We start from the raw sequence: 26,589 nt of genomic DNA on the forward strand, positions 1-26,589 counted from the left end.
TTTGTCTATTTTATTGTCTGAGCATGTTTTATGTTGTAATTACATAACATTTCCATTTTTACCATTTCCATTACAGCTTCAAAATCACTCATTAATCCTCCACATTTTATGAATATAGGAATTAAATTGATTGAAGCAAGCCTTAAACCATGAGACGACCTGGCTACTGAAGAAGCTACCACTGACCTGACTGGTTCCCAATAAATACAACTTACTGCTCACTTATGTGGCACTTAAAACCACCTTACTTGAAAATAAGTTTCTATCCTACAAAAATAGTCAATTATGTTTCAAGGGAAACATTTGCTCCCGGATTATGTTTGCTTTTAAAATTTGACACAAATACGTCTAGGTTTGCAGTTTTCAAGGTGTATAGTTCAAATTGCATCTCTTACACACATGAAGATAAAGTTCTGAACATCGGCTGAATATCTATTATCAGAATCATAACTCTATTTCAACTGCTACTGTGTAAAGGGAATACTGCTGTTAACAAGAACCTGATGTGTTTAAAGTGTTTGCAAACCAAATGTTATTGCACTTTTGTTCACACAGCAGTACTTTTAAAATAAAAGTGCTTAATACACGACTTTTAAATTCATTATTGAATTTTGTGCATAACAATGTGATTAGTCGCAAAAAAATCATGCGATTTAAAATTGTAATTGTTGCCCAGCACTAATATATATATATACACGTATATACACAATCAGAGGATCGGCGGTTTGATGGCCGGCTCCACAAGTCGCATGTCGATGTGTCCTTGAGCACACTTAACCCCAAAATTGCTCCCTATTTGCCTACGGTGTGATTGAATCTGAATTGTAAGTCGCTTTGGATAAAAGCGTCTGCTAAATGACTATAATGTAAAGTAATTTGTATACAAAGTATATACAGTGTATATATAGACACTATATAACAACTGATTATACGTCTCTTTTCTAAAACCTTAACAGTATATATCTCTGTTATGTCAGCAAACACATATGATACGCACATACTTTATATTTGTTATATAAATTGCTCCCCCCCTGCAGGCACATTTTCTCCAAAATGGTCCTAAATCACATTGAGAAAGTTATGAAAAGAGAAACAGTTATCAATAATGTTAACACAAGGATGCAAACTTAGAAGATTGACTTTTACACAGCAGAATATACACAGAAATCATTTACATGGATGTCTTATTGTGGGTTTAAATTAATAAAGGAAAAAGATGGCAGTCACAACTGTCATCTCTGTGACAGCAACAATAACACATCAAAAGGATCTACTGTGTTGAGCATATTCCTTATATGTGTAGCAAAGCCATGTTGAGTGGCCTGTGCAGTGATGTCACATGGGAGGATGTGTGCCTGTGTGCACTGGAATGCTGTTGTGCGCATGCGCAAATAAACGGTCCGACTTGTGTTCCCAGACCAAAGAAACAATAGCGGTGTGTTCTTTTTCTCCCGTGAATGCTAGCTACTAGGAGCTACTAGCTAACTACTTTGGCGACTGAAATAACGTAGAGAGCTGCAGGAATGTCTAACGCTACATACTGGTTGTCTTAAAGGCTTTGTATAGGTTGAGAGCTAATTTAACTGTAACCTTAAATACAAGATGGTCAAATGGAGATATTAAGAAAGAAGAAACATTCCTTTATTCGTCCCACAGTGGGGAAATTATTCTCTGCATTGGACCCATCCCTGTATATATAGGGAGCAGTGGGCTGCCAATGACAGGCACCCGGGGAGCAGTTAGGGGTACAGTGTCTTGCTCAGGGACACTTCGACACAGGACACGGTGCAGCCGAGGATCGAACCGGTGACCTTACGGTTGGCTGACAACCCTCTCTACCCAGTAAGCCACGGTAATATGAAGTACAGATAATCTGTAAAATCGTCACAATCTCAGTAAGATATGTGTCAACCTTGAAAGTGAAGGCATTAAAAGTTACTTTACAAGGCTAACTACGGTCGGATGTAGACATACGAGCTGCCGCTAATAGCGCAGCGGCTAACATTAGTTAGCTTGTCGGTTAACCCAATACTTACATTTAAAAGTGAATACTGCGGCTTCGCCGGCTGCCTCTACACTCGCCCCCATGTTGGTTAAAATTAAATTTTCATCCGCATGCAATACATCTCGGGATATGGTGGGCCGCGAAGGAAGTTTGTATCAAATAAGTAGCCCTTCGTACTACTCGGTACCCTTGAAGTAGCTCTCAGTTTAAAAAAGGTTGGTGACCCCTGCATTAGATGATCTACAGTCTTCAAGAAAACTAAATCATTTTGAATGACAGTAGAGCGGAACGTGTTTGAGCGAAAACCGTACATGACAACACGATCTAGTTTAACTTTCAACAAGTTACAGAGTATTTACTTCACGGTAAAATCCCATAATATTCCCTGAGAAAAATTGTTTCGGATACACCTGCGGAAGTTGGGTCACTGATGCTATGACACTGTGTGTGTGTGTATTAGTGTGTTGATATACATGAAAATCGACCCGTGTGCATACATCAATGTTGCTGTGTAAACAGAGTTTAGAGTATGGAAGGGCACGTTGTGTGTGTTTGTTTGTTTGCATGTTATACAGTATGTGAGGTTATAAGAGTGCGTATCTCAGTCAGCGACACTTCTTCGTGTGTGTGTGTGTGACATGCTAGCAGCCCCACTTGGCCAGCTGACAGGCCGCTGTCTGATTATAAAGGCACTTTACTGGTATTAATATTAATGCCACTCCATTTTATTCAGGATGTCTGCCTGCCACTCCGATGAGACTGCACTTTACCGCCTTAAATGGTGTGTGTGTTTGACAGGAGGTGTGTGTTGGAGTGTGTATACATGCATACTGATTCATGTGTGGTCGCCTGTGTCTCACAAATGCAGTTGTCAGAAAGAAAGAATCCTTCTAGTCCATTAGCACCAGGGCAGTTTTAAACTTGCACCCCCCCCCCCCCTTATATAGAAAAAATAAATCTTAATTTCTCCTCAGAAGTGTGTGTTTTTGCTCTAAAACAAATGACACAAGCTTTTAGTGATAAAGGGATTGCCCCCATGCAAAGATGTTGGGAATTATTGAAGTCAGAGGCCTAAGGCTTTTACACAACAGGGGCTTTTTTTTCTTTTGTGTAATTCGTTCGCTGCAGTATATTTTTCGAACTGTTTTATTTTGTTAAGAGTACTTTCAATCAGAATTCAGAACAAGGTTGATCTTTCTGAGCTTTCGCACCACAAATAAAGGCATCAATCAATCACACTGTGCTTAACGGACATATTGAAAACATACTAGTGCACACCAACACGGAGGCGCCGTAGTCCGTTCCTACCTTTCACAATGAAAGCCCTAGAAATATACAGTACATTGTGTAGTACGGGAAGACGTCTTTGGAGACAGCGAGTCCCTCCATTGTCTGGTTCACCTCTTTGTTTCTTTGTGTGGGAGACCCACTTTTCTTGGCTCGGTTTTGGCTTCCTCCACGCTTTATCATCACTCTCACTGTGAGCAGGGTGACAAACCACTGGAGGTTGTTCTTACTTTCTGCCTCTGTTGTAAACAGAAGGAAGGCAGAACGATCGGCAGACTCCGTTAGTGTTTGAGGTTGGTAAGCTCGACCTAGTACACACACACAGATAGATACAATAACACTGCTGAAAGCTTATATTTTTAACATCCCTACAAGCTTTACACAGGAACTATGTATGTTAACGTTAATTAGCGTTAATCTCGGGCCTAACCTCAAACGAAGTTGGTTGCTTGCACATGTGCATTAGCCAAGTGTGTGAGCAAAGTGTGTATTGGTGCTATACCATCCTCCGCCACTAGTGGTGATACTGAGCTACTTCTTCGAAGCACACCTAAGTTGGTATATGTTTATCGTGGGGAAACCTCTAAAAACTTCACAGGGCATTTCTTTGACCTTGTTTTCAATTAATTTGATGTAAAATATATGGGGTCCAGGCTTTTGGTCCCCACCATATTTTTGGACCCCACGGCTAGACTGTGCTGACATGCCTCGGGCCCCACCATATAATAAACATGCACACACGCACGCACGCACACACACACACACACACACACGCATGCATCTATCTTGTTTTACTCTTGTTGTTGGTTGTGGTGTAGGTCGTTCCCTCCTCTGTCTGCCATCTGGGAAGTCTCTCTCTCCATCCATTATGGTCGTCCTGGGACAGAAACCCTTCAACACCAGTGTGCCCCGCAATCCCCACATGCATGAACATGTAGCGCGCGCACACACACGCACACACACATATCAGCAAACACACATGTACACTTCAATCCAAGAAAACACAAACTAATGGCAGCACACTGAACTCAAACATGCACACGGACCAGTAAGAAATGCACACAAAGGAAAATACAGCCAGTCAACACATTTAAACACACAAAGAAAGACAAACACACATGTGTGCATCTTCTGCATTACCTGCTTATGGTACGCAGATAATTCACAAACAAAAAAGAAAAACACGGTTGCCAATATATCTTACAGAACTCTTTACACCTGTGGATAACAAAACGTTGGTGTTGTGAAGCGTCCAGATTTTAAGTGCAGTTGTGTTCTTAAATGCAACAATGACATTCTGGCTCCATGGTGGGACCATGAGGTCTCTGACCGCTAGCTCACACATCGAGACTCTTTAAACAACATGAAACATGTTTCTTCCTCTCATACTAAACAACGGTACCATTGGGACAACTATCAATAACGCATGTTCAGGTTCACAGTGGGACAGGAATGAAGAGACCAGCACACGGCTCTCGCCTTCTCTCGCCTGTATTGAGTGAGGAAGAGCTGGAGTCAGGAAATCGATCTGCATCACCTACTCATGCTCCTCTTTTTGCATCACCGGCTACGTAGTCTGAACACTGACCAGTACTAATACACATCTGCAGCTGAAAATGAAATGACATGTCCTGACATTAGAATACTGCAGTGGTGGGCCGTCAGGTCCTTCAGGGCCTTCTCTGCTGGCCTAAACAGAATCACAAAGTTATAGCTATTTTATAATTTAATAATTTTTCATAAATACACTATATGTATTATAATGTATAAGAATATTTTTCCCATTATCTTATTTTCTCATTGCACAGCTCCTGTCTTCCTCAGTTGCTCTGCTTCCAGTGCAGCTTGTTTTCAGTAGAGCTTTTATCCAATCAGATCTCACCTCTGTGTCTCTAGGTAAGAACAGAGGGCCGAGGCCTGCAGACTCACACGTGCATCCATATGCAGTTTAAGTGAATGGAGACGATATTGTTGATTGTCATATTCTTCAACCAATCAGATCTTTAGTTTGACATGTTGGGCGTATTCTTTGACGTATCAGAGCCTGCTAGCTGGCCTATAATGACGTCAGCATTACGTGCAGCTCAGTGTCCATGTGCAGCTCTGCCGCGAGGTGCAGAGTGTGCTGTGATTGGTCAGTCTGCGAGCACGTGACTATCGTGAAACGAAACGTAACAGCAGAGGCTTAGTCGGGTAGTGAATCACATCACGTGATGCAGCTCAGCCAATCAAATATGTGCATTCTGATTGAGTGAGATGCACCACACACCATAACACATGGGGCTGAGATGAGGAAAAACACTGCAGAGCAGTACGTACAATGTTTAAGTTGTGAAAGTAAAATCATAAGACGATCTCTGTGGGTCGTGGCTTGTCATTAAGGAGTGATGGTGGGTCCCACAGCCAGACCAGCTGAGAACCACTGTCCTTCAACAGCGCAGAAAACATTATATTTGCCTGAATATAAGCTTCTGCATTTTCCAAATGCTCGACTACTATTCAAACGTATTGTAAGCCTCGTACCGAACAGTATGTACATAGGTACGTACATTTAATATGTACATAGTTACAGCCTTAGAAACTAATAACTGTGGTGCCATCATGTGGTTATAAGGTGGTATTTCAGCTGCAGGACAACAGTGAAGGCCTAGGTATAAAATGCGCAGCCGGCCACTGGAATACTGGAATGACTGAGTCAAGAATGAAAATGAGTTATTCTTATCTGTCACACAGTTACGGTTTACTTCTAGCGGTAAGCAGCTTGTTGCTGCAGCTCTCTCGCTCCCACTCCTTGTTTCTGTACTTTTTGTCGACTTAACACTCTCATGAATCAGAAGCCCTTTGTGTAAGCTTGCTAGCACTGCTGCGACTTTGTAGTTCTGGAGTAAGTGGTGGAGTACAAGTTACCTGGTGACTAGGGATCCCATACACCAGGGGTCACTAATAGGCGGACCGAGGTCCGGATCCGGACCCAGACGCCGTTGTATCCGGACCCAGGACCTAAAACCGATAGATAATTGAGAATTATTACATTTTGACCGGCGCAGCTTTTTCAGCCTTTACGGTACTTGTTCAGTGGTGCAAATCACATCACGTGATGCAGCTCAGCCAATCAAATATGGGTATTTTGACAAGTTTCCTGATTCGAGTGAGACGTAAACACACGGGAGAGACGAGGAGAGAGAACAAAGAGCAGGAGAATAATTACGTCAGTCAGAGAAGTTATTTCACATGACGTTCTCCAAAGAGAGAAAAGTGGTCAGAGAGACCAGAGTCTAATAATGAACAGACTCTTATAGGTTCATTCTTCACACGAAGAAGTTTAAAACCAGTGTGTCTCATATCTTCAGAGACCGTGAAGATCAATAAAAGCGGTAATATGAAGTGCCACTACGAGACAAACAAGTCTTTTGAGCAAACGTACCCACTCACATCTGAAATGAAATCACGGAAAATAAACCTAAGAGCCCAATATGATCAGAATCCTAATACATTAATTCACTGACCAACAATGACGTTACCAGAGAGGAATAGAGCTGAACCAAGTGGTTTAATAACCACAGATAAAATCGATGCACACTGATTTCTCTTGTTAGAAGATATAATAGTGTGGCTTTTGTTATTGACATCACTTCACATCTGAATGAACTGAATTTAAAGCTGCAGGGCAATTCAGTGAAATGAATCTTTCTAAAATGAAAATTTTCAAAAGCTTTCTGTTATGTCAGTTTAATCCAGCTATTATTTTACTTGAAATGAGAAGAACATTTATTTATGTATTTCTATGTATTATAAATAATCCATCTAGTTCAATTTGAAAACTGAGAATAATTGTTAAAATATAATTAATTGACAGTTGTTGACTACACAGAGACGTTGTTACTACTGCTAGGCTTCTGGTACTAAATACCGCAAGTTAGATATTATTGTAATGTTCCGGACCTTTGCCCGACGAGATTTTCTCTATCTGGACCTTTTGGAAGTTTATTTGAATACCCCTGCCATACATCATACACACAAGCCACTGAATGACCAGCGTGGACCTTGGAGTTCCTTCGGACCAAAATACCAGAGGAGATATGGAGAGTCGGTCAGAGAAAAGGAAATTTAAACACTCTCCTCCATCAATTATCATGGGGGACGTGAGGTCACCGCTTTGTTGAACGGCCAGTGCCCTTTCTGAGGAGAGATGGCTGAAGGGGAACGTGCCGGACAGCATGCATGTTCTGTCCTCGTGCTGCTGCAACTCCTGAATTTCCTGTCAGGGGGTCGATAATGTTTTATCCTATTCTGTCGGGATGTACCTGTCCAGTCTGCCGGAACAGTCTGTTCTCATACAGCGTTCCTAGCTATACTTACGAAAATGAATGCGATATCCCACAAAATCAATTTGTATGTAATCCACGAACCAGGAAGTATAAAGAATGCAAAAACCCCCACAACGGTCTTTCACCCAGGAGACTGCTGTGAGAAGTCAACGTTGATTTATTTGTCAACGTTGTAACTTCCGCAAATTCCGCAAATTTCAACCCAAAACACGGTCTCTTCCTAAACCGAACTAAGTAGTTTTGTTGCCTAATCTAACTGAGTTGTTTCCTGTGAAAATTGAAGTTTATTTTGAAAAGACTGCATGCATGTAACGAGCGGAAATTGTAGCTAGACTTTTGTGGGAAAACGAGAAAAATGTATACTCTGAGTAGTTTATGGGTAGCTAATGTTCACGATATTTCTATGTGACTGACTGACTTGTTGCATAATGTTTTTAGCTTTGACTATTATGACCTAATTGCCACTAAATGCCCCAGTGACCACTGTTCAGCAACACCAACATTGCATTGCTCTAAATTATAACCCCACTTTGCAATAATCCACCGCTGATTTGTCTCAGAAATCATAATCTATACTTCTCACTTCTGATCACATATTTGAATTTTGCACCCGATTTGTACCTAGTGAGTCAGGAAGAAACAGTTTCACCAAACGGCATGGATTTTGGCTTCAGTGGTTGATGAAAGGAATTCTGTGAAATATAGGCAACAGAAAAAATTATATAATCACAGCAGCTCAAGGTAAATTGAGTACCAGAATGGTAATTAATCAAACTTGATCGTGAATTAACTTTTGTGAAGCTCAGATGGATGGTATGAGTCAACGTAATAACAACTGATAACCCTAAACAATACAAACCTGTTGCGCAAGTGAGGACCAACCAAAGGTCCTGTGTTTGAAGGACTTCCCCCATCTCTTGCGTCTGTCTGTCCTCGTGCAGACCTCCACCACCAGCTTTCCATTCCGTTCCTTCCCCATCAGCAGCAGCGAGCTGGAGACGGAGAGAGAAGGAGAAAGCCGGGCGAGGATGATGATGACGGCAGGCTGAAGCTCAGTGCAAAGCTCCGGGTTATCAAACTCATTAATCTACATGCCATAGTCCCCGGATGAATAATTGTGCGTTGAATTTATCTGCCAGTGTGATAGCTACAGCCCAGCTCTCACCGCGCCACAACCGACACCGCATTGTGTCCCGGCCTTGTAATTATTACACGCTTTGTCTTTGCTCGGGGTGGAGGTGGGTGGAAGGTGGGTGGTTGGGCTGGAAAACAGAAACACAGTCCCACCTCTTCTTTTGCAGCTTTTCATAAGGAATCATCTCACCACCCCTCCTTTTGATGCTTAATATCCCCCCCGCCCCTCCTTTCTGCCCTCAACCATGCTGTCGCATCGAAGAAACATGACAGGAAACAAAAGGGGCCCAATGTAAAGCTTGACAAAACAGGCATTTTATAATCTTTGTGTGCATGTGTAAATATATTTACCATCCTGAGGAGGCGTTTGCATTTACACAAAGAATACACATGATGGATTTATAAAAGGACTATGTCTATTTTTGGCAAAAACAACTCCTTTCATAGACAAGGTTGTGATCCATTTTTAAAATACAAATATTTTGATATTATCACGAAATTGAGTTACATTTTCTGTACATTTTCTGTCCCCAACATGATGATTTAAATGATGTTTGGAAGCCTTCTCCACACGGCCAAGAATATAACTCTAGTGGAAATATAATAAACCCCTTTATTTAAAAAAAATAAAATAAAAAGATTTTCTTAGCTTCTCTGTGTAACATCAATCACAAGCAAACGTGGTGGGAATCGTATCCCCTGTCCGTGTGGTAGGTCTCTGGTGCCCGATGTGAATGTCCTCCTTGATTGTCCACTGACTCCTGGTCGATGACCTTTGACCCCTTCTCAAACAAAGTTAGCCATTAGCTGGGTTGAAAATAGTGGAGCATTTTTCAGCAAACATTGCTCCTGTAGCTGTGCCTACGGTGTAGAATTGTGATAGAATCTGAAAGAATTGTAAGTCGCTTTGGATAAAAGCGTCTGCTAAATGACTGTAATATAATGTAATGTAAAAAGCGACAGATATTTCTCCGAAGAGTAGGTGGAGACCAAAAACATAGCTACAAGGAGAGGCTTAAATGCGTAAGGAATGAATGTTGTTCCGTGTCTACTGGATGTGTCAATCGGCAACTTAAATCTGTGGTCGGCAACAGTGGACAAATCAGCAAGAATAAGCTGTTTTAAAAGTATCCAACCAATGATAGCAGCATTAGCTCCAAAAGTCGCTCAAGTTGGCAACTCCCCCCAAACTCTCCCAAATCTATCATAATAAACGTAAAAAATGAACATGGCTAGTGTTAGCACTCACAGCTAGCAGCTTGTGGAGGACTCCAGTGACGCACAATGCAATTTCATTTATTGATTGTTGTTTAGATGTAAAGATAATTTGAACATCTTTAACAAACATACTTCTAAAATACATTACCTTCATTAGCTTTAAAAAGTGGTCATATGTTCACAGCTGGTTGGCGCTGCCCCTAGTGGCTAGAAGTAAGTTTTTGCCTCACACAGATGCACGCTTTGTCTGCACGTTCATGCGTGTGATACATCACAGCTTCACAGTTTCACTGCAGATGCACACACCCCACCGCACACAGCAACATGTGTAAACATCTCAAAGCTGCTTGTTGGTTCTTTTGTCTTTTTGATCTGAGGTGTAGTTCTCCCGATGAAATAAGAGCAGGGAACATGAAAGAACAAACAACAGGCTTGTTGGCAATGGCGGGTGAACACGGTAAACAGGCTGTGTATCTTAATGCTCTTTATCTTCAAACAACCCTTTGCCACCCTCTCCGAGTGTGTGTGTGTGTGTGTGAACAATCCAGGATTCTTTTGGCTGTCACACAGAATACTCCGGGAATGATTGTGTGTAATCCAAAGCATGATCAGCATTGTGATATATATTTGTTTTTTCCCCTAGACGACAGAGGTACAAATCCCTAATTCTCATGACATTTGATGACATCTCATGACAAAATACCATTGGCCAGATTTGTACCCACAATGCAGTGGTACATGTGCCTTAGCCTGCTGAATTAATTTGGTGCTTCCGATGGAGATTTTTCCACCACCAACGCGAGATGCATTTCCAGCCATCTGTCAATTTGTTTACGATGTGTCACACAAAATTGGGTTTTGGATTAGTGTCGAACATGTTCACGATGATCAAAACAAAGAAATGCATTTATGCTCTTTCAAATATTCAAATGTGCCAACTGTGCAACTCATTGCAGCCGTTTAGAGTGAGATGTTATGCATAGTGAGACTTTCCTCAGGCAAGTTTTGCTGAGCTAACTTTATTCTTTGACATACATTTTGCTTCAGTCCAAAACTGACCCAATTTGTATGTGTTCTCAACAAGTGACCCCTTGTGTTTATGTGACTGATTTCTCCCTCAAAAAAAAAGAAGGCAGATGTGGGACGTTGTTATAGCATCGGAAAAAAACTCCGAAGCATATTCCCTGTCCAAACCAAAAGTCAAAACACAATATTCAATCAGTCATCCACCAATCTATTGTCTTATCCAGACTACCGCACGGCTGACAGATACAGAGACCAGTCATCCTCACACATCATTAACCTAGAACAGAAAATACAAACTCCACACAGACGGCCCGCCCAGCCCAGGAACCGAACCCTGGCCCCTCCGAAGTTATTGTTGTGATCTTACAGGGCTTTCTGCCTGGAATGAAGAATGTATTCTGCAAAGCAACTACTCTTAAAAGTAGCAATTGCTCAGATAAAATCACTCGCGTACAAGTAGTATCCTCAAACAACGGTTTGTATGATATCCTACTAAAAGTTACTCCTAAGTTTTAATGCGCTTTCCTACGAAAGCCATTAACACATGTCAACATTCTGCTCATTACGTGCATGCAGTCACACGAAAACACTCGGCAACAAAACTACTTAATTAAGTTCAGGAAAAGATCGTTGTTTGGATTGAAATAACAAAGTGCTGTAATTTAAGTACCCAAGTAACGTTGCATACTCCTCAATGTGAAACATTGAGGAATGAACAGTGATCTCCTGAGTAACCCATCCACCACCAAACCGGCCCCTTCTCTGCAGGCTTTTGCGGTCTTCGTGTACTTCGTGGTTCTAGATTACATGGAGATTGTACTGAATGATTTGGGTGGATATCTACAAATTACGGCACGTTTATTTTAATAGGTACGAATGCTAGATGAGACCAGCCTGAATGGGGACAAGGTACTACCCCCCCACTGCCAACAGTCAACATTAGCTTCTTTTAAACATGACTATGAGTGGTCACTGGTCACTAACCTTAATCAAGTAGTTCTAATTGGCTAAAGTTAACCCAGGAAATGATCATTTGTGTTTTTTGGATGTCCATGACAAATGGCTTATTCTACAGTTTAGGTTTGGAAGCTTGTTCATTTCCACTTTAGTTTATTACTGGATTTCATCATAATGGTCTACAATTGTTGGTCACCTTCAAACAGTCTCAATTTATTCACTGAGTCACTTGATTTTTTTATTAATAATTCAGATTCATTATTTCAATTTCGATCAAAATCATCTTTACTAGTCAGTTGGTAAATTTACAGAGTTGTGAATGGAAACCCAACTGTATGTGTGTATGTGTGTGTGTGTGTGTGTGTGTGTGGGGGGGGGGGGTGATATCATTGTGGTTTGGAGGCTCTATCAGAGTGCAAATGTGTGTGACATTGTGTGTGTGTGTGTACAGTAACCTGAAGCCAGCTTGTCCTTGAGACAACCTCAGATGGCAGATCTGACTCAAAGACGGCATTGTGTTTAATTTGTTTTTTACCTGCTGGAAGGTCATCAAGCCCGGGACAAGTTTGGTGGGAGGTTTGGTTGGGCGGTTGGCGATTGGGGGTCGGGGGTGGTCTGATTATAAGAGCCTAAACACACTCTCGACCCAATGTCGCATTTATCATTTTCAAACAGCTAATACCTTCGGACGAAACCGTAAAGGATGGCGACCTTACCCCGCCGTTGTAGCGGTGGACCGAGGGGAGGTAGGAGGGAGACGGGGAAGACACGGGTCAACCTTCAGATGCCCCAGGCATTGTCCATAGAGAGAGGGAGAGAGACAGAGAGAGGGAGAGAGAGGGGTGATGTATTTTAAAAAGCTCTCCTGACCTGTAGGCACCCAGTCCAATGTTTGCTTAAATGGACAAGCCATAGTTTTAGAATGTGCTTTGTGTAGCAGATTTTGAAACGTGCTATTACATTTCAAAGGACACACATGTTCATCACACACACACACACACACACATGCGCAGGTCCACACAAACACACACTTATTGAAGCTGCATAGGGCATCGGTGTCAGCCTGAAGGTTTCTGGCAAGGTCCTCTGGGCAATTCCCATTCACCTTGTCCAGGGTCTGTATGAACAGAGAAGTGTGTGTATTGTGTGTGTGTGTGTGCGTGCGTGTGTTTGGACACTTATTTTGCTGTATCTGCGTGTGATCTGACTCATTTTTATGAGACAGAAGTACGGAAAACAAAAAGGAAGTTTTGGAGGTCACAAGCAAATCGTAGTCTCTACCTTGTGCTGTGTGTGTGTGTGTGTGTGTGTGTGTGTGTGTGTGTGCGTAACTGCATCCTTGTTTGTTTGCACCTGTGTATGTGTACGCACTCCAATATAGTAGCAAATTGAGGAGCGCGTGCTGTTGTGACTACAGGTATTTGTGGAGACTGTCTATATGCAAATGATAAAAAGATGTGAACATAATGACCCGGCATTGAGAAAGACCCGGGCTCTTTGGCTGTTTAGAATGAGGTGGGAGCAATAAGACAAACCTCATGCGGCTGCAGTGGAGAATGCTGGGAAAGGAGTATCTGGCAAGTCCAAATGCCCATTCCGTGGTTGTTTCTGTGTGGACACACGGTATGTAAGGGCGAGACAAAGTAAGAGAAACACTGGATAATATATAAAAAACAAAAAGTGAATGGTTTTAAAAAACGATTCAAACCCTCTGGGCAGCTCTTACTTGCAGTTCATTTTATTGAGGCCTATAAAAAATAAGAAGCAATGTTGGATCGGGCCAGAGGTAAGTCATCTTGGTGGCCTCCAATGATCCACCTACTGAAAATCAGTGCATGCACAATGTTGCCGGGAAATCAAACCCAGATGACAAACAATAAGCTGACACAGGTTCTGTTAAAAATCATATGAATTTGCTATTTTCTCACATAAAAACAAGCAAAGTGTTCATCGCACCGGAAAAAAAAAGACATTTTGTACATTTTAATCAGGAGAGACTAAATTAAAGAGCGTCACTTTTTTAATGGTGGCTGTCACTAAATGAGCATGTCTTCTTTTCTGTGAGGTTTGCTTGATTGAGTGTTCTGAGTCGGAGAACTCTCCGAACTGCAACAACTTGTTACGCTTATTTGAACTCCACATTTTGCCAGTCTAGTATGCGTTTGCCCTAGCTTTCCAGCCTTTGTTTTGCCTGACTGACCCACAGTATGATGATTCTCTGCCTAACCCCGTTGGATAGTGTAACGTGAACTTTCATGTTAATCTGACTGCCTTTGTGTCGTGCTTCTGGGTTAGAGCGTGCCCAATCTCTGAGCCATTACTGTTGTAGTACTGAAATAAAGCGGGAATTGTGAGATGCTGAAAATTGTCTCTCCGAAGCAAAGTGTTCTATGACTTCAGCTTGATTTATGCTTGACCCGTTTGAGAGGGATCGCAAATGTCCGCAAAGCCTAAGTGACATCGCACCATGAACCATGATAAAACCCCGCTGTAGACCTGAGTTTTTATATTCACCGTCCCCTACAGTTTGGGAGAATATTGATTTGCTGTGAGGAGTAACCTGCTTGGAGTATAAAAGACTCAAACGTTTCCTCCTCACCATTCCCCTTCAGCTCATGTCTGTTCGTAAAGTATAACTGTGGCTTGCGATGGGAGCCTGTCAAAGAGAATGTGCCAGTGATGGAGATGGACAGGAGAATATTATACAGCAGGTGATTGACACTGTTTAGGGCAACAGAGTACCTCCGGACAGGGATTTACATAAAGTCAGTTGAGTATGAGTGAGAAAACTTTTTGAAAACTCCAAGCATAAAGTTTCCAAAGTATGCCAATAAAATTTCCAGGCCAGGCCCAGTCACCATGAGCTGTGGAGAAGCAAACTATCTGTACATGACTCATACAACTGGCCTGGGAATTTTGTTGTTGCCTAAGAGGAAATTCTAAGTCTTGTTGTCCCCCTTTTTCTGGCGCCAATGACTGGAGGTGAGAAAGTGAAGGATGCATGGGTCAATCAAACACTCAAATGAGAGCTGACAGCTGCCCAGAATGGAATCGCTGTATATTACCAGCAACAACATGAATACAACTTTGACAAAAGATTACATGGTAAAGTTTACAATAAAAGATCATCTTTTCAAGAATCTTAGGAAATATCTCCCTATGCCTGGTAAACAGTGACTAATAACACTAAATCATGGAAGCTGTGAGGTATTATCAACTTAATCTTCATCATCTGGATGAATTCAAACTAGGGGTGGGAATTGCCAGAGATCTCGCGATACGATATTATCGCGATACTTTAATGCTACTGCGATATTCTGAGTATTGTGATAACATATATTGCGATTTATTACTTTTTTCAACTTCAAATTATGTCCCCAAAGGAAAACTGTGTCAACATGTTTTATCTGAGTTCTTTCTCTGATGTCTCCATCTTTGTTTCGACCAATTTCCTACCAATCACTCACGCAGACCCGGCACCTCTGCTGACCTCACCAGAAAACAACTCAGCACCATCTAGGGGACTGAAAAAGCAATTGATTTGATTTTTCTTTTTTTTTTAAATAGTTTACAGAATAAAAGATCGATACTTGGCGTCCGTGTATCGATATATCGCCACGCAAAATATCGCGAGACTATGCTGTATCGATTTTTCCCCCCACCCCTAATTCAAACTGCTGGCAATGCAGAACAGTGATCGGAGCAAACTACTGAATGATGGCTGCCCGTTACAGATCCACCAGCATGTGTGTGTCTAATAGCTCGACGTGGACACATTTGGTCTGGCTAAAGGAAACACGCTTTCTATTTCCCATCTGGATGTGTGACTCACTCTGGTGCTCATTGTGCTCTGGGCTCCGGCTTTGTTGCTTCCTCATGCAGGTTGAATGCATCCCTGCATTGGACACAGCTGGCGTGCAAATGGCATAAATAACAGCTTTGCTTAATGTGGCTTTGAAACAAATTTTAGAGTGATGACCGCTTTTGAATTGGACGCTGCTGCTCAGACAGTGTGCGGTGGGAATCTTTGTCACGATTCCATTCAGAGTGGATTTTTGATTCAATACTGATTGTAAATTCAGTAAATAAAATAACTATTCCCTGCTCTTGGTCCAGTGTGCCAAACAATTTGCTTTCTTGAATCAACTGGCTTTGGTGTTTTAAAGGGTTAGTTTGGACTCATCAAAGTCACACAATAACACTAACTAACTGACAGATTGATGCAGTGCTGGCTTTCTGTATTCTGTGGGGTTAAATTACTGTTCTTGTCAAAGGACTCTTGTTGCTTTGAAGAGAGCGATACAACAGCTTCAGTTCCCCGTCAGAAAGGGCGGTGTGACACCCTTTTTTTGGTATTTGTCATCGTAACGTTATTAATAATGCACAGAAATCCATATTTGGAATATCGGAATGGATTTAGAATTCTAAAAGAGAAAGGTTGTGATTCTAACACTCTGTGAATTGATTTATTTCCCCCTCCAACCCTGATAATATGAACTCCATGTACAGTAAGTTGCAATTTCTGTGTATTTTTTCCCCCCAAAGAAATAACTGCAGTTCTTCCTGTCATCATAAAATCATAAAACACATCCTAATAATTTGCTGAGATGCTAAGGTAGTTTTGCAGAGAGGCCTTCAGGCCGGATCAGGGGTGTCATATGTTCACAGACTGTTAAGCTGAACTGACCTAATTTGTTGCCATAAATTGATAATTTGAACATCAAATGTTAAAGGATTCATGAAGTGGCTATTGAGATGAGGAGTGGACATTTATAGCTTGTAAAAATATGGTGTTTCTGGTATTTTGTCCTTGCTCATACACATGCCCACTCCTCTGCAAATGGGATTTTATGATTGCAATTGTGCTCCTGTCTGCATGTGTTTGTGTCCGTATCCACTGTACCTCCTGTCTCATTTGCCCTGTCTTGTGTATTCCACATCCCCACAGTGTGTGTGCATGTCTTTGTGCCTCGTTGCATCAGCCTGGACCGCTGGAAACAGGCTCATCACTGCCGGGTAAGAGGACGCGGCGGCGGTGGTGGGGAGCCGACAGAAGGTGGGGCAATGGAGGAACGGGGAATGTGGATGCAATCCTAAGTGTTAGTGATGGACTAGACAATGGAAGGTGATGTAGGATTTAAATCAACTCTTCTTTTTTCTTTTTCTTTTCTCCCTCGGAGCACTTGGAGGCTGATGGGAGAGGAAATGGCTCTGTGATGCTATCCGCTGCAATCCCTGCTGGTCGAGAAGCCCCGTCTGTGTCTGCTTGTGTCTTTCAGCTTCTCTTTTTCTTTCTGTGGTGTGTCGGGAGACCACGGATTAGAAACGTTTAACCAGAAGGTTGACGATTGGATCCTCACCCAAAGACTTAATGAGTAATGCTCCTCCCTTTACAACTAGTTAAGGTGCTTTTGAGTGAAACGCTGACACGGTGTTAATATGATGGCAAGGACCAAGCAGCCACCGTCACCTTTCCCCAGCTAAACAGCATGCACACCTGTTAGTCTTTATGCCCGTCTGTGAGCTGGGCTCTCGATAAAGCTAATCTTAGTCAAATCCTCGCCCTTCTGTTCCACTGCTCTCTCTTTCCCTTCTTTCCCGCCCTCCCTCTCACGCTTACACTGTAAAGTAGAAGCTATCTCAGAATTTCTGCAGTATGCATCATCCTGCTGTACACTGCAGTTTTAAGTCAGTTATGAATGCTACCCAGCAGAGCAGAGGTGGTGCCGCGTATAGTAGTTGAACACAAGATGATGTCTTCATGCTTCTCGACTTCATCTCTGGAAAAGAAAGTAGTCCCAACCGCATTCTGAGCTGATTGTACGGGAACTTATTTGCCCGTTTTACGAAATAATGACGGGTTACATAAAACAGCAGCAGACACGGTCAATGTGGAATGAGTTTGTGTGTCTTTGACCCCCACTTACAACTGGCATTAACATGCAATCTGTATCTAAATGCAGTGTATGGATTATGCTATTTGATTATGGGCCTTTGCATTTAAACCTGTTATTAATTCAAGTGTTTTTTCGATTCTGCGACTGACGTGCAAACTCTTCCTGTTATAGCTATTGATTAGTTTGCGAGTGGGCGGCAAGATGCTTCAAGTGGTGGAAATATTTGTAAGATCTTGCTTTGACGAGCAGCGTGTGTGTGTGTGTGTGTGAGAACGATGGTCCCATGATGTGTTTATAATTAAACGACGTGCTGCAGCAGCAAATGCTGACCAGTAGGATCGCGGCGTATGAATGTGTGTGTGTGTGTGTGTGTTGGGGGGGAGCAGAGAGAGGATGATAGATGACTTGGCCACTTGCAATATCTCAATACCAGAGGGAGCTATGTGACATTAAATATGGTCACATATGATTATTAATGTAGGACATATTAATATCCAGGAACATGCAAGCAATACGGCTGAAGCTGCAGCCACACATCCCTGCTCCCCTGAACAAACACCCACAATGAGTCACAAATGAAACATATAACTTATGAGCTGCCAGGTGAGAATCCCAACATAATCCGCATTATGTTCAACGGCAATGTCTTGCAGCTACATTCTGTTCCGCCAACATTGTTTGGATTATTTTTTCTTCAATATCTGAATAGCCTTCTTGCAAAAAATGTCAAATAAATATGTATAAATTTGGCTTGAAGTAAAAGTGACTGAGCCGGACTTTCCACAAAATGTCAGCGGGTAGAGGTGCTGAAGCTAATGTTGAGGTGCCCTTGAGCAATGTTCTCTAATGTGAGCGGAGGCCATTAGAAGACTGGTTTGCTCGGCAGCATCATGAATTTGTGGAGACTTTGTGACTTTTATTTGCAGCAGACAGACGTGTCTTCATGTCGCACACACGCACGCACGCACACACACACACACACACACACACACACACACACATACACACACACACATGTAAAGTCAGACACACAGCTGTTTATTAAACTGTAAGCACACAGATCTGAGTAGCCCTTGCTGAGGCTTGATCCTCTCCCCATAGGAACTTGTCTGGCTTTACCCTCAGCCCGCCTGAGCTCCTCATGGAAAATGACACACACGGCTCAGAGCTCGCTCTCGTTCTCTGCCACGCACACACACTCGAGCGCTTAAGCACCTTTCTGTGTGTGTGTGTGTTTGTGTGGCTGCTCAGAGTCGTGGCAGAGTTGGGTTGTGACAGCTGAGTCTCAGGAGAGGTTGTGCAGATCAGGGCTGAGCTGAGAACCAGGGGCCCGGATGTATTAGAGGGGGAATTACACGACAGCAGCCCCACATGAGAGCCTTATCTCCTGGCTGCTGCCTCTCCCACAGCCCCTTCCCCCTGGAGCCCTCGGGGGAGGATGCATATCTGTCCGACTTACCCCGTGACTGTCTGTCTGCCTTACCCACAGACCGTCTGTCTCTGACTTACTGACTTAAGCCCTCTGTATGCTTTACAATTTTGTCTGTCGCAGATGAGTTTACAGTGTTGAGAAAAACCTGGTGAAATTTCAGTTCAAATTGAGTCCGCAAGGCAAGTGACTGATGATGTCGTGATTGTAAAATAATGATCTTATCCACAGGTCAGCAGCTTGGTAACCACTCCTGATCAACATAGGATGTATGAGTCCAGATCAAATATCAAGATTGACCATTAACCTTGGTTAGTACTGTAACCATTAACAAGTACCTATTTATCCCCAAAGTGTAATTTTTCTCACCCTAATAAAGTGCTTTTGGTGCCTAAATATAACCAAACCTTAATCATGGCACTGTCACATCAAAAGCACGGCCAAATCATGTTGCTCTGCCAATAGAGGCGTCACAATTGTATGTGTAATACTAATGGCCAGTTACAGACTGTATAAGAAGTGGACTTCGTCATTGTGATGTCATGGTGTGTGGACTGCCGTTTTGAAGCCTCGAGTTCAGCGATTTCGCCGTCGCCATCTTGGAATACGATTGTCGCCATGTTCTTATTTTTGTAACCAATGAACAGAAGTTACTATATTTGGACTGAGGGACCATCATTTACAAAATAAACATCATGCAAGACCTAAAACTAGAGATTGAGACCATAAACCCATGTTTACAATGTTTACTGAGGTAATAAATCACGTGAGAAGTAGATTCATTTTCTCATAGACTTACAACCAGACTTCTTTTTGTTCCCGGAGGAGTCGCCCCCTGCTGGTCAGTCGAGAGAATGCAGGTTTTAAGACACTTCTGCATTGGTTTCACTCGGCAGAACCGGAGGATGCCGCCTGAGTTACACACAACATATTGAAATAAATGATTGTATAAAGTCAAAGCTATGCACCAGACTTGTTAAAAAAAGATGATGCCCTTGGTTACCTGATGATTTTTATCGAGACACCGGACAGAACCGGTTGTAATGGACAGTCGTGATGTAGTTATTAGCAGACTGCAATGTTTTTATTGGCCTTTGGATTTCCTAGTAGGCGATTAGTTATCAGGCGATTAGGCAAACCCTCCTACCCCCTGGCTTTGCAGTTTAGAGTATACTATACATTCCAAGACACTGAAGGGCGGGCATCCCGCCTCAAATGAACTACCGCATGGTGTGATCTATCTTCCAACACGCCGCTTCCTTTGTAGGAGATACTGTGTAGAAGGACGAATCAAAACGAACAAGTCTGATGTGCAGAGGTTTCTGTAGACGTTACACTCAACAGTCTGATGCTAGCTGATGAAAATCTATCCAGTGGATCGGTCTGGAGACGCCTCACAGGATTGCAGTGCGCCACTAGATTGCCATCGCCACACCCCCTCCGCCCTCCACCCCCTCTCTCCTCCCCTCCCTCTCCTCCCATTGGGCAGGATGGCAAGTCACCTAGCAAACTCTAAACTAAATATATTACTGTCTAAATGTTTTTCTCTTTTTCTGACTCTATAACAGCAAAAACAACATGGAGGAAAACACTTCTTTTAGTCACTTCTTGAAAATCAGTCACCATGGATATATTGATTAAAATCTTGTAGTGGTTCAGGCTTCACCCACTGACTAACTTCCTGTCTGGATAACTTATTGTCTCCGTCTCTTTCTGTCCGTCTGTCTGCCAGGAGACTGTTAAATCAGTGGTGATACAGTAAGACTGAGCTGTTTACACCAGGGTTAATGATGAGGATACGTGTGTGTGTGTGTGTGTGTGTGTGTGTGGATGACGTGGGAATGCACACACACTCGCAGCACTCATATCATTCATTCATCCCACTAGGGTGCTCAGTGTTTCACCTTGTGTTAGCTGGCAGATGGTGATGCTATGGGCAATCACACTGCTTCATGAGAGAGAGAGAGAGAGAGACTAAGCTGCAGAATGACATTGTAGGAGCGAGCTAGGAAAAGAAAGTCATATTCAAAATCCCCACAAAACAATAGCATTTGTTGCTTTCACAACCAAACTTCAAGTTAAAACGTCCAGCACTCTCCGAGCAACATTGGAATACATTTGAAGTTGAGTGTTTCTGTCCAATATATTGACAATATAAGATCTTTTAGCTCTGTTTTGGTCCGATCATCTCGTGAGGTAAACATCCAGCTCTTCAGCTGCTAAATGCTCCACTATGTTCTCTATTCACTAACTTTTTATGTGGCGTGTCTGCTGGTTTGAGCTTTTCCCTCATAATCTGCAGCTCGAAACGAAGTGGATGAAAAGTGATGAGACTCAACCAAAACGATGAAGTTGCAGGCCGTTAAACCAAAGAGGTGAAAGATGCTAAAATGTTCCATAGAACCGAGGAGTACTGCAGAATCAGGTGATAGTTTGTCACAACGATTTACTCCTTTTGCATCCCACACTCCTTTGACCTATAGTTAATAACAACACATCGATTAGTGCAACTTCAACTCAGGGCTTTAAACTCACAGTTTTCACCTTCGTATGCAACTTAGGTCATGTGAAAGAAAGTCATATTCAAAATCCCCACAAAACAATAGCATTTGTTGCTTTCACAACCAAACTTCAAGTTAAAACGTCCAGCACTCTCCGAGCAACATTGGAATACATTTGAAGTTGAGTGTTTCTGTCCAATATATTGACAATATAAGATCTTTTAGCTCTGTTTTGGTCCGATCATCTCGTGAGGTAAACATCCAGCTCTTCAGCTGCTAAATGCTCCACTATGTTCTCTATTCACTAACTTTTTATGTGGCGTGTCTGCTGGTTTGAGCTTTTCCCTCATAATCTGCAGCTCGAAACGAAGTGGATGAAAAGTGATGAGACTCAACCAAAACGATGAAGTTGCAGGCCGTTAAACCAAAGAGGTGAAAGATGCTAAAATGTTCCATAGAACCGAGGAGTACTGCAGAATCAGGTGATAGTTTGTCACAACGATTTACTCCTTTTGCATCCCACACTCCTTTGACCTATAGTTAATAACAACACATCGATTAGTGCAACTTCAACTCAGGGCTTTAAACTCACAGTTTTCACCTTCGTATGCAACTTAGGTCATGTGATTGAAAGTGAACCTTCTCCAGCTGAAAGCTCTGGACAAAGTAAGTACATGAACCTTGAGTTCAGAAAACAATGTCAAGACTGGCAAATACCTTTTCAAAAATGTATTTGATGATAAACAAAAACATTTCATTTTGCCAGTTGAGTATGTGAACTGGCCTTTCACAGTTATCTCTTTGACAGTTAGTTATCGCGCCACCATCAGGCCGATGGAGGTCATATTTCTTGTAAAGCATTTGCACATCATTTCCAGTCATGAGGGACAGTTTCATGTCTCGCACTCGTTTCAGCTCACACCATAAGACAACAAACACTTATAAGCAACAATGAAAGCAAAAGTAAAAAAAAAAAAAAAAAACCAACAACAATGTATTTTGTTATTTTTATATAAATTTAGGAAAAACTCAGCGAATCTGCTTCATCAGGTCTGCCTGATTGATGCACAGAAGGAACCATTTCTCCAGCTGTGACCCAACCACCTCACACTAGTGACAAGAACATAGAAAAAAGAAACTTAACCAAGGAGAAAGTAACCAAAACCTTTTTTTAGCCGGTTGAGAAATAAATTTCTTTCTTCTTCTCCAACAGATTCAATTTCTCTTTAGTTTTGTGTGCACACACATCCACAATCTCACTGACTGCAGGAGTGTTTTTATAAATGGATTGTGTGTGTGTGTGTGTGTGTGTGTGTGTGGATATCTGCTGGTCTCTGTGTGAGCGTATAGAAGTCTATTTGTGTGTGTATTTGAGTATATTTTCGGGGCACGGTGTATGTTGCTATTTCATGACAGGGGCGACATATGAGTTCCCAAGTCCTATGGGTCCTGTGCTTTAGTGGCTGGCATACTTCCTGCTGCAACATGACAATGGAGCCTCCGCGGATAAATAAGCGTCTCGTCTGCCTGGAAACAAGAGCTCTGGAAAGTGGCCCAGATTCCGACACACACGGACCCTGATTGGTCCAGAACAGGTCCACTTTTTCTTTCTGGCAGGTGCGACATCTTTTTATTCATTTGAGAGGACAAACCTGTGTGACATGCTGTGTCTACGCGCATGTGTGTGTATGTCAGTCTACAGGGACTTAGATAGACACACACAGGTGTGCTTTGATGGGACATCTTAAACATGAGGATGCAAAAAAATGGATTTTGTTCGTATTTTTGGTTTGTGTTTGTTCCTCTGTGCGCAGAGGACAATGGAATGAAATCTGAAAGAAGGAATATGTTTAAAATCCAAAGTACACTGGATTTATGTGTATTTAACTCCCTCAAACTGTTATCAAAGCAGTGCCGAGCTTCATCAGGTCCTTTGTCCAATCGATTACAGTCAGAAATAGCAGTGTTCGTACCCTTCTGCTTAACGTCACTGTGAGCGTGCCAGCGCTGACATTTAGCTGGAAGCACTGCTGTGTACAGCCTCACAGAGCCGCTGGCATGGCCTGTAGTCTCGTTAAGAGACAGGGTTTAACAATGATCAATAACCCTTTGCCCAGTAGTTTTAGGTTCCTAAACGTAACGAGACATGAACCCGAGGTGTGACGAATCATGACCACAAGTAATTTTTTCAATAATCATGCGGGTTGTTTTGGAGGACACTGACATGTGTCCTATTTTATTTTTTAGAACAGGGTGTCTTAGTTGTTTTACTCCCATCCATCAAGCTGACATCTGAATCCCGAATTGAAACACCACCAGAAGTTATTTGGGGTGATTGTAGAATTTGCTCAATGATTGGGCAACATGATTTAAAATAAATGAACGTGCTGCGGCCAGCTGTCTGCAGGTGAGGAAACCCCCATGCATGCGCAATGAAATGCGTTCTTTGACCGCTTGCCAAGTCGACACCCGGAACTTCATCGCTATTTTGACAACATTCAGAGCATAAAAAACATGCGAAAACCCAGCTGCTATGTTCTTGGGGAGCCCTCAATCGTACCGATTTACCTCACGTCAAAGTCAAAGTCAAAGTCAAAGTAGCTTTTATTGTCAATTTCTTGCATGTCAGGACATATAAGGAATCGAAATTACGTTTCCCACTCTCCCACGGTGGAACATAAAGTGCAAGCGCGACACATAAAACATAAAACACTTCCTAGGCTAGGTAAAAACAGATATCCTAGTTAAAACATATACTGTACTACAATAAAACATTCAATACACATAGAACGGGAAAAATGGGCAATTAATATAATAATGTGTGTGTATGAAAGTGAAAGTGGGCAATTAATATAATATAAATATAAATATGGATACATATTTACAATACTTCTGTACTGGGGGGGGGGGGGGGGGTCAGCTTCAGCTTCCCGTCAGGCTGGAGGATATGATTGGGGGGAGTGAGGGGAGAGAGTTCAGTGTCCTGACAGCTTGGTGGGTGAAGCTGTTCTTTAGTCTGGTGGTGCGGCAGCGGAGGCTCCTGTACCTTCTTCCAGAGGGTAGGAGGCTGAACAGACTATGTGCAGGGTGACTGGTGTCGCTTGCGACTTGAGTGGCTTTCCGGGTGAGGCGGGTGATGTATGTTGCCTGTAACGAGGGGAGTGGGGCACCGATGATCTTTCCGGCTGTCTTTACAATGCGTTGTAGTGCATTTCTGCTGTGTTGGGTGCAGCTACCGCCCCACACAGTGATGCAGCTAGACAGGATGCTTTCAATGGTGCCCCTGTAAAATGATTTCAGCACTGATGTGGGGGCTTTTACTCTCTTCAGCTTGCGAAGGAAGTAGAGGCGCCGCTGGGCTGTCTTTGCCAGTGATGCGCAGTTGGTGGCCCAGGAGAGGTCGTCACTGATGTGCACCCCCAGGAATTTGGTGCTTTCTACTTGCTCCACAGCAGCACCATCGATGGTCAGTGGCGGGTGTACAGTGTGGCCTTTCCTGAAGTCAACAACAATCTCCTTAGTTTTGGTGACATTCAGCAGGAGATTGTTGTCGCTGCACCACGTGGTCAGAAGGTTGACCTCCTTCCTATAGTTGGTCTCATTGTTCTTGGTGATGAGACCAACCAGAGTGGTGTCGTCTGCGAACTTCACCATGTGATTGGTGCTGTATGTAGGTACGCAGTCGTGAGTCAGCAGGGTGAAGAGCAGGGGGCTGAGCACACAGCCTTGTGGGGCCCCAGTGCTTAGGGTGATGCTGCGTGAGGTGTTGTTGCCGACACGTACTGCTTGTGGCCTCTCACTAAGGACGTCTCTATTTCCTAGGCAGAGGTTGGCGTTGAGCATGATTCAATAGGCGGCTTCGATATCAACTGAGTCGTCTGGTGCTCGGGGTCAGGGATGATATGCTCCATCTCTGACATGATGAATGTGTTGTTCTCCCCCTGCTCACACTTTCTCAAAGAGAAACAGAATAACAAAAGTTTTCCTCCAAACTGGGAGAATAAACTTTTTTCTCCCTGTCTTTAACCCCCCCCCCCCCAGCTCTTGTCCTCTTTCTCTTAAGACAGAGAGAGAGGGAACACGAGGTGATTTGGGGGGGGGGGGGGGTCTGATTGCTATGCATTGTTTAGTTTCTTTCATTAATGCTGGGTGCCAGTCGAGGGCTACAGATGAACAATAGCTGGGGCCCCGGGCGTGGATCAATAGCAGATTGCTGATAGTGCCCCGTCCATTCTCTCCACCAGATTACATGATAAATGGGTCGGTCCATACACAGTGACAGGCCCAGGGCCCAGGTAAGGCCCTGCATCTACTGGATACCACATCCTCTGTGTGTGTATGTGTGTGTGGGTCGGAATACAAGCGTGTATTTTCAATCATTGGGTGTTCATGTGGGAGCCTGTGTGTGTAGATGGGTGCTCACACAAAAGTGCTGGTTTTTTTTCATATACTTGTGAGGGTGACCACTGAATGATATTCTATGTGAGTGTGTGTTGTCTGTGAGTGAGAGCGTATGTGAATTGATACAGATGATGCAGCTGCTGCCGCTGTCGATTAAGGTTTTATTTTGGTGTCGTGCATGCAAATATGGCCAAGCTGCAATGGGCTCACAAGACACCACAAACTACCATGCAATACACCAGACCCAGAATGAAACGCATTCACTTTTAAATGATGACACAGACACAGAAAGTCCCAAAATAAAGGATGCCAAACACACATGTTGCATAATCACGTACTTTCATATTTGCCTAAAAAAAGCTGTCCATCTGATGTGACCCAAATTAAAGACAATTTCCGGCCGTTA

This window comes from Melanostigma gelatinosum (genome assembly GCF_949748355.1).
Source record: "Melanostigma gelatinosum genome assembly, chromosome: 2".
Lineage (NCBI taxonomy): Eukaryota > Metazoa > Chordata > Actinopteri > Perciformes > Zoarcidae > Melanostigma > Melanostigma gelatinosum.